General features: G+C 44.3%; 1 protein-coding gene across 3 annotated transcripts in view; it reads right to left on the reverse strand.

Annotated features, from left to right (window-relative positions):
- The window catches only part of KLHL13 (kelch like family member 13), a 69,687-nt gene extending 64,267 nt beyond the window's left edge, over positions 1-5,420 (reverse strand). For 2 of the 3 annotated variants that reach the window (XM_069868064.1, XM_069868061.1), the window contains exon 1: positions 5,311-5,420. The gene's annotated coding sequence lies outside the window, so the exon portion shown is untranslated. The remainder of the gene's footprint in view (positions 1-5,310) is intronic. The other variant, XM_069868063.1, reaches the window with a different exon arrangement.
- Between the last annotated feature and the right edge of the window lie 8,998 nt (positions 5,421-14,418).

Below are 14,418 nucleotides of genomic sequence, written 5' to 3' on the forward strand. Positions count from 1 at the left end.
AACTAGAACAGATCACTCACAAGGAGATCCCGAAAAAGAATTGGGAAAAAGGAACTGGGTTGAAATTCACATGTTTATCCTTGCTTTCTTTGACCTAAAGGATTCTACTGGAAGGTCGCCTACAAGGAGAAAGGAGCCTACAAGAAAGCTAGAGAGGGGCTATTCATAAAGGCTTGTGGTGATAGGACAAGGGGGAATGGATATAAACTGGAGAAGGGCAGATTTAGACTAGATGTTAGGAAGAATTTTTTCACCATGAGAGTGGTGAGATACTGGAACAGATTGCCAAGAGAAGTTGTGGCTGCCCCATCCCTGGAGGTGTTCAAGGCCAGGCTGGATGGGGCCGTGGGTAACCTGATCTAGTGGGATGGCCCTGCCTGCGGCAGCGGGGTTAGAACTAGATGATCTTTAAGGTCCCTTTCAACCCTAACTATTCTATGAGTCTATTATCACCTGTACACCTCAAAAATTCTGCTTTATTTTTTTCACAACACAGAACTTGATCTTCCTCATAACAACTTGCACTTGACCAGATGGAGGAGTCATCAAGCTCATTTACCATAGTTTTTATTTGTTATGTTGCTAAATGGTCTGCATTTTCTGAAGTATGGACTAATAAAATGGGCCCTCTCCATTTATTTTTCTCACCAAGAATAAAGAAACAAATCTCTTCCCTCGCCTCCTTGCAAAGATGGAAATGTGCATTCATATGGGACTGATGCATTGAGATGCTGAGCACTGCAGTATCTGTTAAAACATTTGCTTTTAAGTCCTCAAAGCTAGTACATGCACCCAAATCATCCTATCCCTGGTTTTAACCATGAGACCTGTGCAACACATTGCCACACGCTTTGTGCTGACTGTTTTTCTTCTAGCAACGTGGAATGGCTTAGACAGGACCTCTGTCCTAAAGCTGCTTATACCTCCCACCTTCAGGCAAATGAAAAGACTTCAAAAATGCAGAGCAAACAAATACACATGCCAGCTGACAGAAGGAGCCCAAGGAAGGTCTGCTTCTGCTTCTTCTCCCATTCACAAGGAACATCAGAACACATAACCTGACAGTTCAAGAGGGCATGGAGCACCTAGTAAGATTGACACTCTGTAATAAGGAAATGGAAGAAGAATTTAAGTTTTCCCCAAAATTTAAGCAACTACAAGTAGGGACAAAAAACTCTGAGAAGTTCTTTGAAAGGAAAAACTTCTATTCAAAATTTATTCTCATTTCTGCTTTCCCCTGTACGTAAGCTTTCTCACATTTCAAAGATTTCATATTAAAGAAACAAAGCAGAATAGCTTTAAAAATGGAGAGTGTGTTGCCATTGCCAAACAAGTCTCTCACATTTCACAAAAACAGAACACATCATCAAGCAGCTGCATTGATCACAAAGAAGTTAAAACAAAAGCCCCAAGAAATCATATGACCAGCATCATTAGCATTTACAACACAGCACTCTTTCCACAAAAGGGAACAAAATTACTTATTTCCCACAGCAAGTTTAAAGCAAAAACATCAACAACAGACATGTATTCTTCCAAAAAAATCATACACCCGATTCACCCAAAACCAGCTTCTCAAACTAGGCATGGAAGACACCAAATTCATTATAGGATGCTGAATATGGGACATCTTTTGCATTCTCTTACTGTCGGCCTTCTGCAACACACAGGCCAACTAAAGGAATCAGACTTAAATTTTGTCCCAGCTTGCAAGCTCCTCTTGGGTTAAAACAGGTCCCTTTCTTCCTCATAATCAATAAGATATGTTCAAGAAATTTGCTCCTGTAACATTCCCATCACCAATACCAAGTCACACATTGCAATTCCCTGTATTTACCATCTCAATGTATTTAACGCTTTGTTCCCTTGCCAGATCCTTTTGGCACAGGATATAGGCTACCCACACTACAGGACACAGCCATGCTTTCACCCCAAAGCACTTGTGTAAACCCCTTAGAGACAAAATTTTATGAAAATAATTCAGTTGAAACCAGCAAATTTACAAATTATCCTGGAGGCCCACTGAATGCCTTTTCTTCCAGAGACTACTATCAAACACCACTTAATTACTTCCTAGTTTTTCAAAACCACTCTGCTTAGGGCTAGCAAATACATTAAGAAAAATTTCTTCCACACCGGTGTTTTTAATTTATCCATAATGCTCTAATCTCCCACTTTTAAGAAGCCTACTGCATCACAAATAGTTAAAAAAGAAAACCATAAAACTGTTTCCATCCAGTAGTCTGACAATACAATACAGCTGTGAGAACCTTGAAAGGAAAGCAAAACATATTGCCCCATCTATTTAAGCTTTTACCTCCCACTCACACTGACATCCATACACACTTCACCAGATCTGTGATAAAGGCACCCATCCCTGTGAATCTAGCCCAAGGCCATCAAAAGTCAACTTTCATTAGCTATTGAGTCATTAGAAAAAGTTTTGTACTATTGATACAGTGAAAGAGCCAAACACTGAATATTCTCCCTCTGAGGCTGCTCGCTCTTAAAATAAATGCTCCATAATTGTTCATTTTTTGCCATAGTGCAGTTTCTCAGAGAGTTTTGCCAGCACAGACACATCAATTAAAAAAAAAACAAAGAAACAAAGCCCATGTACTAAGCACCACAGCTACTCCAGCAACACAACCATGAAAAAGCATTTTTGACAGCTTTGCTTGTAGTATTTGTGGAGGTGATACAGCAGTAACATTCCTACCAGAACATACTGTAAATTCATTTGGAGTCTCTACCAACATGTTTCTTTGTAGTGTGAACTAATTATCCCTTTCAAATACCTGGACCACACCAAGAACACACAGCCCTTAAGGTAACATCACTGGGACTTTTAATTCTGACAGCAATAGTTATGCCTTTAGATCCAGACATCCTGGGCTTGATCACCACTGTCAAAGAAACATATTCAAGTATGATACTATACTGAGATAACACTCCACATGAGACAGTTTGCTGATTTTTATGTTTTAAGTAACTACAACATTTTTCTCAGCTTGCTGCAGAACAGAAAAAGGGTTACTAGAATTTGATGGGGGGAGAAGCACTCAGTCACACAGTGCTTCAAAGCCAGCTCATGTGCCAGCACAAGAACCCTTTCTGCAGCAGCTACACTTCACTTCCCCTCCCAGCCCCCTTGGAGCTTAATGAAGGCTTTATCATCCGTCTCTTACACGGCCCCTATACTGATATCAGCCAAACATACTCCCCTCTCTGCTTCACCCTGCTCAGCCCTGCTTTGAGCCAGTCAAATCCTCGCAGGCTGTTTGAGATTATCCCAGAGCTGTCCTATCATTTATGGGACAGCACAGCAAACTGGATCAGGGAGTCTGTGCATGATCCTTTTTTTTTTTTTTTCCCTAGCTGGGCAAGTTTGCTGATCTGTTTCAGACCAGGCATCACCAAAAGCTGTGTCAGTGACCCTACAAGTCACACTATTCCTCAAGCTGCCACTACTGCTACAGAATCAGTATAGTTGAACTACGGCCTCAGATGACTTTCAGGTTAGTGAATCTTTTACAGAAGAGCAGAAGAAAGCCTTTAAATTTAAAAAAAAAAAAAAAAAAAAAGTGTTGGCTGGGGTAAAGTCACTTTAATTCATTTTTGACACCTGGTGTCAAGCCAAGACTCACTAGAAACAGTCTCACTTCTTTGAAGCGGAGCGGCATGCTAATTTGTGCTGGCAGCTCACTACAATGTTTTGAACTTCAGAAGTGAAGGAAAACGTTTAGAAGCACAATTTTGAAAATCACAGAATCAGAAGAGATCAGAAGAAGCGCATTCAGGATAGCATTTAATCCCAGTTACTACCCAAACTTTTAATATCAACGCTCCGCAGCGTATTCTAGTATTAAATGGGATTGCAGAACAGGCTTTACCATGAAATCAGAGAAGTGGGGAGAGAGCCCTGAAGGTTCTTCATTAGCATTATCTCTATGTGTAGCTCAGTGAGGGAAGAATAAGGAAGACTCCTCTGTGGCATTCTATTTAAATGTATGAGCCATATTTAAATAGGCAAGGGAGATATTCCTGATGTAGATTTCACAGCACAACCGAGTCAGCATCAGTGTCATTAACACTCTAACATCCAAGCTAGAGAGCCCTTTGCCTCACAAGAGCAGAGACCTGCACCTCGCATCTCCTGAACCAGACAAAGGACCCGAGCCAAGACTCCAAGGGCTCTCCAGTTAACATCTCACTTTTCACATGGAGGCGAGAAGTCCTGAACAGTCCCTAGTAAAACCAGAGCTTGGCCTAAATCCCACACGAAGGAAAAACTGGTGAATTAGTTTCAGCCCCATCGCACCGCAGAACAAACCCCAAAACGCCTTCCTGCACCCCGACTTCAACCGGCCACTTAAAGACCAGGCAACCTCCAACACCGACGAGCAGAACGGGTCGGGGGAAGGAAGAAAACGCTTATAATAACTGCAGGACAATGCCTGGAAGAGGAGAGCCGAGAGGTGCAAAGCACAGCAAACCCCGGCCGGCTCCATCCCCGCGGGACCCCTGCGAGACCCCCGCCAGCTCTCCCCTCGCACCCCTCGCTCTCCCGGCTAGAAACGGGGCACCATCGCCTTCCCTGCCCCGCAGGCGCCTCTGCTCCCCCTCTCCGAGTGCCGCCGGGGCAGCCCCGAGCCCTGCTGCGGGCAGGGAGCTCCCCCCACACCGCTGCGGACGGGGAGCCCCCCAGCTCCAAAAGGGGGAGCCCTGCAAACAAACAGGGAGCACCCCTCTGCCAACCGGGGAGCCCCTCGTTGCAAACGGGACGGGCCCCTCCTTGTTGCAAACAGAGAGCCCCCCCGGCTGCAAACGGGGAGCCTCCACCAGCTGCAAAGGGGGAGCCCTGCAAACCAACAGGGAGCCCCCCCCAGCTTCCAAAGGGGGAGTCCTGCAAACCAACAGGGAGCCCCCCAGGTGCAAGCGGGGAGACCCCCAGCTGCCAAAGGGGGGAGCCCCCCCAGCTGCCAAAGGGGGGAGCCCCCCCAGCTGCCAAAGGGGGGAGTCCTGCAAACCAACAGGGAGCCCCCCAGGTGCAAACGGGGAGCCCCCCCCGGCTGCCAAAGGGGGAGTTCTGCAAACAAACAAGGAGCCCCCCAGGTGCCAAAGGGGGAAGCCCCCCCAGCTGCCAAAGGGGGAGTCCTGCAAACAACCAGGGAGCCCCCCAGTTGCAAAGAGAAAACAAAAAGGCAGCCCCCCCCACCCCCGCCGCCCCGGCCAGCAGCGCTCCCCGCCCCGGGACTCCAAGCGGGACAGAGCAGGCCGGTGCCCCCCGCCCCGCCGCCCCGCTCTCACCTGCGGGAGGCTGCCCGGCCGCGGGCCCCGCTCGGAGCGCCCTCAAAGCTCCGAGCGCCACCCGCCAGCGCGACCCCACTCCGCGCGCGCCCGCCTGGCCCCGCCTCCCGGCACCGCGCGTCACCCGCCGCGCCAACATGGCGGGGTGTGCGCATGCGCCGTGGGAGGGGGCGGGAAAGGGGCGGGGCCGGGGCGGGGTGGGAGAGAGAAGGGGGGGTGGAGGGGTGGAGGGGTGGAGGGGTGGAGGGGTGGAGGGGTGGAGGGGTGGAGGGGTGGAGGGGTGGAGGGGTGGAGGGGTGGAGGGGTGGATGGATAGATGGATAGATAGATAGATAGATAGATAGATAGATAGATAAGCAACAAAGCTGGTGAAAGGGCTGGAGAACAGGCCTTATGAGGAGCGGCTGAGAGACCTGGGGTTGTTTAGCCTGGAGAAGAGGAGGCTGAGGGGTGACCTCATTGCTCTCTACAACTACCTGAAAGGACGTTGTAGAGAGGAGGGTGCTGGCCTCTTCTCCCAAGTGACAGGGGACAGGACAAGAGGGAATGGCCTCAAGCTCCGCCAGGGGAGGTTTAGGCTGGACGTTAGGAAAAAATTCTTTACAGAAAGGGTCATTGGGCACTGGAACAGGCTGCCCAGGGAGGTGGTTGAGTCACCTTCCCTGGAGGTGTTTAAGGCACAGGTGGACGAGGTGCTGAGGGATATGGTTTAGTGTTTGGTAGGAACGGTTGGACTCGGTGATCCGGTGGGTCTCTTCCAACCTGGTTATTCTGTGATTCTGTGATAGATAGATAGATAGATAGATAGATAGATAGATAGATAGATAGATAGATAGATAGATAGATAGATAGTGGATGGGTGGATGGATGAATAGGCAGATGGATAAATGGGTGGTTTGGTGGATGGATGAATAGGTGGCTGGATAGATAGGTGGTGGGTGCGTGGATGGATGGATAGATGGATGTTAGATGGATAGATGGATGGAGAAATGGAAGGAAGGAGGGATGGGTGGATGGATGAATAGGTAGATGATAGATGGGTGGTGGATAGATGGATGGATGGATGAAGGTATGTGTGGATAGATGGATGTTAGATGTATAGATGGATGGAGAAATGGAAGGAAGGAAGGAGGGATGGGTGTATGGATGAATAGGTAGATGATAGATGGGTGGTGGATAGATGGATGGATGGATGAAGGTATGTGTGGATGGATGAATAGGTGGCTGGATAGATAGGTGGTGGGTGCATGGATGGATGGATGGATAGATGGATGGAGAGATGAAAGGAAGGAGGGATGGGTGGATGGATGAATAGGTAGATGGATAGATGGGTGGTGGATGGATGGATGGATGGATGGATGAATGGATGAAGGTATGTGTGGATGGATGAATAGGTGGATGGATAGATAGGTAGTGGGTGCGTGGATGGATGGATAGATAGGTAGTGGGTGCGTGGATGGATGGATAGATGGATGGTTAGATGGATAGATGGATGGAGAAATGGAAGGAAGGAAGGAGGGATGGGTGGATGGAGGGATGGATGGATGGATGGATGAGTGGATGGATGGATGGATGAAGGTATGTGTGGATGGATGAATAGGTGCATGGATAGATAGGTGGTGGGTGCGTGGATGGATGGAGAGATGGAAGGAAGGAGGGATGGGTGGGTGGATGAATAGGTAGATGGATAGATGGGTGGTGAGTGGATGGATGGAGAGATGGGGGGATAGATGGATGAAGGGAGCAAGGGGCTGGGGTGCACAGGGACAGGAGCTCTGCCAGCTAGGGCTGTCTCCAGGAGCACATTGGTCCAGGAAAGCAGCTGAAAGAGCAGAGAGAACCGCAACAGACCCTTGTGACTCAGCAAATGCAAGGGATAGATCTACAAAAACATCTCCATGTGTTCTCCAGATGATCAGTTTAAGATCAGCATTATTAGCAAGTGAAAGGTCAGCCCTAAACTGCTCACCTGACCATCGCATTTGCCACTGGAAAGCTCAGAATTCCTTCACCTGCTCCTGCAGGTGCTCCTTCAGGTTACCATCCTGTTGATCTGCCATTCTGCCTGTGTTATTTCCTGTAAACACACCTTTAGCTACCGAACCTCCAACATTCAGCAAATTTTTACTGTAGGTGATCTTAGCACAAATAACATCCTAGTTAAAGCCAGTCAACCCTAATGAAGTTAAAGGAATTTCAGCAATGCAATTTAGGCCAGAACTTGATGCAAAGCTAATTATGGAACCATAGGCAGCTTTCCAGCCAAAACTGCAAACAAACACCTCCTCGTAGCAACTCTGTAACTTCAGTGTGTTACATGCCCTTGGCTTTTCAAGATGCCAGCTTTAACCCTAAAGGAAAGGTTAAGCAAACTTTGAGACCATACCACGCCAATCTCCAACATTTCTTGCTTTTAAAGCTGTCTTTTATTCTGAGTTTTTTTCAAAACCGGCTTACCACTTATCTCAGAGCAAAAGAGATTCTGCTTGAGTGACTCTCTAAGAGATTGTGCTATGGGCAGTTTCAGGTTTGCCTCTATTCTCTTCAGCTCATGAACAGCAGCTACAGCAAATTCAGGCAAAGAGAACCATCCATCTCATCACTACATTCAAACTGACTAGAAACTCAGTATCTTATTTGCAGAAGAAAGCTTTTTTGGGTGTATATTTTTCCTATCTCAGTCCCTGAAAATGACCTCTTGCATCAGCAAGTGCCAGTCTCAACTTATCTTTACAAATCTTTGGGAGGAATGCTTCTCTGCTGAGAAATGACATGGACATAGTGACACACTGAATGTTTCATAAATGTTCCCAAACTGAATAATTCCAGTGTTGGATTCTACTCACTCACAATGTCTTACGAAAAGCAGGTCGTAGTAGCGAGCTCTTCACCTTTTTATTTACTTGTTCCCATTAGAGAGTCAAACGTGCTGTTTAAATAGGCCGTATCTACTTGATAATATGCTCTTGCAGCTCTTTCTCCTCCCAAGGCACACATAAAATGGGCTTTTGTCCAAGTTTCAAACTGATCCCACACTTCTAACCACACAGAAACTTTCCAACCCTCTTTGCCTACTTACATAGCAGAAGGTGTTTTTTTACAGCCCAGGTTCCAATCTCATTTCACAGCTGAATATACCCACCTTTTTGCTAAGGACTTAGGAAATGAATCAAGAGCTAATAGTGTTCCAGTGTTCTTCTAACAGTTTCACCTTAAAAACCAGGCAGGTTTTCCCAGGCTTTACCTGGTGCGTCTCTGCACCAAAACCCAAAGACATGCCTCTGGAAGCCCCCAGGAGATGCCAGTCCAGCAGGGCAGGGGAAGGGCTGGAAAGCTCCCTTCAGCATACATCTGCTTTGTCACTAAGGAATTCTTACGGAAAATTTGTGTACTAAGGATGCTCAAATGTTATTTTATCATTAATAAAATTGTTCTAAGCCTACTTTTCTACAAAGCTTTGATGGCTCTGTTCTGTGTTTCTCTGCAAGGAATCCACCTTAAAACCTGCTGTAGACTCTGTCAAGCGTCTCAAAGTGTAAGCACAATACAAGACAAATACAGAAAATAACTAACATAAACCAATTTACAAGCTAAGTACTTTATATATAGCTTTACCACTAGACTGTAATCACAAACATTTCCTATTAAAGTCTGCTTATAGCATACCCCCTTTCAAAATATCATTCTAAGTATTTATGTTCACAAATCTGACATTTGACAACTACACTGAACATAATTTGCTGTCGCAATATATGTTTTCAGCTTCTAAGAGCAGTATAAAGAATGAACAAAATTACCAGTTCAGACAGAGCGTGTTCATATTCACCTTGCAATCATTTTGTCTTGGTATTACAGATCATAGAGAGAGAAAATAACCATTAAGCAACAGCATTTCCTGTTCAGGAATTTGACAATTTTATCTAAAATGAAAAGATAATACATACCCACCACCATATGAGCGTTGAAACAATTCAATTTGAACATTTGGCATAAATTATAACAGAATCTATTACGCAGACGAACACAGACCTTGAGTAGAAGGGGAACAAAGCTCTAGAAAGCTTCAATTGTTTGTGATGAGGTAGATTCACTGTTGGCAGTTTTGCAGATAGTCACTGGTGGATTTGATGTGAGCATATGAGGAGCTGCAGAGGGTGCCCATAAACATGTATTTATAGCAGCATTTCTCCTGCTGTTTCTGCTCGCATCGCTTGCCAAAGTGAACTCTACCATCCATGATTCCCTCTCCAAGCATGATGCTGGAGAAGCATCTTATCAGCTTTCCACTCTTGAAGTGAACTAATGTGCTGCATGAGCACTCATTAGTTCTTCTCACCTTTTGTAGCTACAGTTTAGAAAACATTACTGTCAGGATTTATACTTTCTCTACACTGAAAATGTTCTATGTCAGATAGATCTGTGTATTTATGCCACAATAACAGCCTCACAAAATTAAAATAGTTCTAAAATGAGAGACAAAGTGCATGGTTGTCAAGCAGTAGACACTGAAAATATTTTGTGATTCCAGATACAGACAGCTTGATTCTAGCCATACACAGTGCATTTCCAAAGTTCACTGACTGCTCTGGTCCCCGCTAATCCACAACAAATCCTGTGGAGTTACTTTTTCCAAGTTATTTTATTAACCTGGAGTAAAAAGTGGCATCTGCTGAATGCAAGCAGGCAGTTCACAGCTGTTCCTGCAGGCTGGCAGCCCATCCTGAAGGTCAGGATGTGGAAGAAACTCAGCAGCCAACCATCTGGAGCAGCTCCATGAGTAGTACTCCAACTTCCAAGAGGGAAAAAGGCGTTTGAACAGCAATAAATCACATTTGCTGAGGCTGGTAAAGCCTTGTTGAAAGTCTTCTCAAAGCGGAGTGTACCTATGCCCTGTTCTTGCTCTTTTCCCACAGTGTGAGTTGGAAATTACCTCAGAGAAGTTACCAAAATAAAAATCTCCTAGAGGGAAAATCACTGTCTCAGCAGAGCTCTGCTGCTTTACCATGTTGTCCTATTCCATCTCTGTTTCAACCAGCACACAGGAGGCACCAGCCACTTTCCAGGAAGACCAGTAAGGAGAGCATGTCCCATTCCTCAGATCTCCCCTACAAGGAAAGATGGCCTTGCAGCCTCTTTCCCTGTCCAGAGTTGCCAGCAACAGACACCCTCAGTGCCCACAGTGGAAAATGGAAATGCCAGCTTCAAACCTTGTGCTTTAGGTCAGAGAAAGAGATATTTTCTTCTTCACGAACCCAGTGCTGGTAGGACCAGAGCTATCTGAAGCTCAGCTCACCGAGCCATGGCTGTGCCTGCCCAGACAGCTGCAGGCAGCTCTGAAAAGATTTAAGTGACACTGAAAGCAACATTAAAAGTGTATTAAAGCTTGGCAAAAAATGATTTTTAAATGTCTCTCCTGGCAGAGTCAGTGTCTTTACACAAAACTAACAGATAACAGAGTTTTTCCCTGTGTTTGGAAGAGGAAATAATCACCTGGTATTTGCTGGTGTGCATTAGCATTTTAAATTACAGTTCTAGTACAGACAGACCCTGCGCTTACAAGCCTTGATTTTCAACATTTTTTCACCATACACAGTCCTTTCCACAAATTTAAAAACAAGGAGAAAACACCAACCTAACCACTATTTGTCGTTGATACCACTTGCATCTCTTTGCCCTGCATACAATCTCCCACCATGGAAATGACAATTATTGGGGCAGCAGAGAACCACAGGCTGTTTTGACAGCCTGCCACTTTCTTCCAGGCAAAAATGCAGCAGAACAGGGAAGAAATCAGGGTAAATATCACTGCTGTTCTCAGAGAAACATTTCCAATGTAAATGGAGCATCTCACTGGAGAGACACAGTCAAAATATTAAAATATGTAGGAAGGGGGAATTATTTTGGCCACTGAGCATTAATATTCATCATGTGCAGAGATGAAAAAAAAAGGCAGAAAACATTCAAAGTAAATTGACCCAAACCTTAGGAGTTTGGGAAGATGAATGAAATGTGAAAGGAATGGAAGGAAAGATGAGGAAATTGGAGAAGACTACTGCAGGGAGTCCAATCCCTAACTTTCAGGCAGAAAGGAGGGCATCCAGAGCAAGCAGCAGTTTAACTGCCTCAGGAATTTGGAGTCGTTGAAAATTCAACATAGCAACTACAAAGACATTATCTGACCTAAATACGCCACTTACATCCTTACATTGTCCAGTGCTACAAAAAGCTTTATAGCTCAAGAACATGAAGGACTGAAATAAAAGTAACAGTGGCATTTTAATCCTTTTTCTTAAACTCATACATGATCAGATCGTGGATTGTTATTCTTTTCAAAAAAATAGCAGTAGATCTTACCTGATATATCGTGCCAGCTTTGTATAAATGGATGAATTGAGGATTAGAGAGTTCATCACTCCCTTTCATTGCTACACCCTTTGCTCAGGGTGTAAGTTACCACAGTGGACAGGCAAAATGTTTTACCCACTTTGTTTTGCAAATTCTTGTATGATTGCAACATTTACATTTGTAAGAAGGACTTTCTCATTTTCGGTTGACTAAATTGCTTTGGAAGCCTTCCTTGGGCACATAAGCAGTGACAAATAACAAGCCTTTACCAACTGCAGTCTGCCAGTCCCAGCCTCAAGTCTTCCCTTATCTCAAAGGATTTCACTCAAAGAAAATAAATAGGGGTGGAACTTGTCATTTCCTCCAAACTCATCTTGGAGTTCATCATGTTTTTCCTCCAGCTAATCTCAATGAAGCTGAATTTTAGATTTGGAGCAATAGCTATTTTTAAAATAGATTTCTTTGTGCTACAAAATATTATAACTTATTACTATCAAAAGACCAGAGACTGCTTTTACTTTATGGTGGCAGAGAGCCACCTGGGGAGCTAGAAAAGGCTGCAGAAGGTGCCCAAGAACGAGGTGCATGACTCAGTCAAGCCGTGTCTTTGGTAATTCAGGTGTTCTTCCCCAACAGCCTTCATTTGTAAGTCATACAGGATTTTTTTTGTGAAGAATTTCCTTATTTGCTGTCTTTGAGATATATATTTATAAAATTACTTTTTGAGTTGTAGTATCTGTCTGCATTGCTCTTCTTCTTAATTTCTTATACATATTTTGAGATAATCCAAAGAGAAATAGAAATTTGAAGTTTGTGTCATAGATTTTCAGAAAGTCCAAAGTCTTATTTATCTGATTCTTCTACGCCAGCTTTGTATCTTTACAGTCTCTTTTCTAACTTTTACTATCTAGGAAAAAATAGCAAAATCTAATTATTTTTCACTGTTAGGCAATGAGTGTAGTGCAAGTAAGGAGATGTTTCCAACAAATGTCAGAGGAAACAAGCAAAATGTAAGACTTAGCTTCAACCCCACGCATTTCTAAACTGTGCAACAACAGGGCTTTTAATATCATTCCCATCAATCTCTATTTTTTTTTTAAAAAAAGTCTATACAGCAGAACGTACCAGCATTGAGCTTTGATGTGCTAGCAAGGGGATGGTTCATGATTCATGAAATAATTGCTTTCTCATTTACCATAAACACATTCCAACAGCCAACAGAAAGGCTGGGTTAATCAGTTTCTTATGCAAGTTCTCACTGTTCTTCTAGTTCGGGCAATAACTACAACAACTTTTTGCACAGGATTACTAGTCACAGCAGATAACTACTTCCACCTTGGTAGACTCTGTGTTCTCCAGGCTAAACAATTTAACATCGCACACTTACATGCTTCTGTTCCTGCTGACAATTTGTACTAAATCCTCTCATACAACTGCAGACAACTTTAACAACACAATGAGAATTTTTAAAGCAGTATGTTTTTTCTCCCAAACTTCAGTAAAGTCACCTTGCTTTTGACTCCTAAAACAGGTGATACAGGTCTTTCTTATCACAAAAAGGAAACAGGGGAGCTCAACACTCTTCATCTTGCCAAGAATGCAGCAGGATAAAGAAGATCACTTTCATCTTCCCATTCCCACAGGTGGGGATGGACAAGGAACAAGTGCTGGCAGAGGAAGCTGCTCCAGCCGACACAGTTCAACCGGGATGCAGGAAAAGGGGCCTGTGCCAGATGGAAGGTTTATGTATATAATCCCCCCTTGAGCAATAAGGAGAGCAGTGGCTTTTGATGAAGCAAAGTAACAGTGCAGCACAGCACTGTGCTGCTCTTTTGCTCAAAGCATATGGTATAACCCGTATGCTACCTTGGTACCTGCAAATTACTTTCTATATAGAAGAAAGCAACGTATGTTTCTTTCCTTCCTTACAATTAGCTCTAAGGATACAAAATTTGGAACCCTAACAACTCCTGTATGTCTTAATACATTATCATTTATCACTATGATGTCAAAACAGACAAACTTCTGTCATATATTATTTTTATTATCATAAGAAAAGTATTAGAGGCCAGATTTTGCTTGCATTTTGCAAACGCGAGTGCTGATCTCAGGAGCACTGCTCATGTGAAAATCATACTAGTTGACCAAAGCTGGTTCTGACACAACCCAGCAACGTCCTGGCAGAAGAGCTACCTTTTATCTCCCCTAACATCACGAAACTAGTGCAAGCAACCATACACTCCGGTTCTCAGGAACATAAGCTGCCAAGTGGGCTTTCTGCAGCAATCAATAGTTCTTATATCCAAGCAATCCCTCTTTAGGTTCACTCCCAATTAAAGCTCACAATGAATACAAAATAAATTGTTGATTGCTGTCAGGAAATACATTAACAAATCTGTCTCCAAGAACGAACGGATCAATGGTTCCAAATGGAGCAAATGTAGTAACTGTCAGTGACGTGGAAGGACCCCATACATCAGCTGAGCTCACCCAGCAGTAAAGCAGATTAGGACCCTCTGAACCACTCCTAAACCTGGCCAGGGGAACAACGTGGGACTATCCAATGTGTATTTCCAAAAGCAATGCTTCGAAGGGAAGTTTCAAGGTGCCACAGGATAAAATGTACAGCCTCATCATGGTATTCCAGAAAGCCAGGGAGCACATGTGGAACTCAGCTGCTCTCCTGCCCTGAGGCAGAAACTAGCAACAGATTTAGGCACATCTACTAAGGCTAAACTGCACTGCAGGAGCAACAGTGAAAGT

Source organism: Phaenicophaeus curvirostris, chromosome 13, assembly GCF_032191515.1.
Source record: "Phaenicophaeus curvirostris isolate KB17595 chromosome 13, BPBGC_Pcur_1.0, whole genome shotgun sequence".
In the NCBI taxonomy this organism is placed as follows: domain Eukaryota; kingdom Metazoa; phylum Chordata; class Aves; order Cuculiformes; family Cuculidae; genus Phaenicophaeus; species Phaenicophaeus curvirostris.